This window comes from Solanum tuberosum, unplaced genomic scaffold (genome assembly GCF_000226075.1).
Source record: "Solanum tuberosum cultivar DM 1-3 516 R44 unplaced genomic scaffold, SolTub_3.0 scf00210, whole genome shotgun sequence".
In the NCBI taxonomy this organism is placed as follows: Eukaryota; Viridiplantae; Streptophyta; class Magnoliopsida; order Solanales; family Solanaceae; genus Solanum; species Solanum tuberosum.
In genome coordinates, this window is record NW_006239135.1 from 454,730 (window position 1) to 455,354 (window position 625).

Consider the following 625-nt stretch of genomic DNA (forward strand, 5'->3'; position numbering starts at 1 on the left):
TATATATATATATATATATATAAAGTGATGGTGTTATTTAGGAACCAATAAGTGACTGGACAAAAAGTGTATATAAACAGACTAAAGTTTAACAGTGGAAGCTTCATAATAGTCCAAAGTTAACATCCATTATCGAGGTTCCTTTTTTCGTTCATTCGAAAAAAATAATATCCACCCCCACCTCCTATTCCAATTCTTTTAATTTCAATTTTTCAAGTGTCATATTTAATATTACAAGATTAAAAAATATTTTAATATATTTAATATATCTTTCATTTAAAATATAAGATTCAAAACACTTAAGGCATGTTTGAAAAGTCACTCTAGATATTGAATTTGGTGTAATTGGGTGTTATTATATTATCTGTCCTGTTTGATTGACCATATAATTACCTGGTTACCTGGTCAGCAGGTAATTGGGTGTAATTGACAGAGTGTAATTACACTCTCCAATTGGGGGGGAGGGGAGGTTGTTTTAGTGTTGTATGTGATGGTGTAGTGAATATATTTTAAATGTTTAGCTTCTTTATTTTTTGTTAGGTGTGTTGGTGCATTTGATATACTTTAGATAATTTATATACACCAAATTTGTTTTAATATATTTATGATATATGTCGTTGTGGTT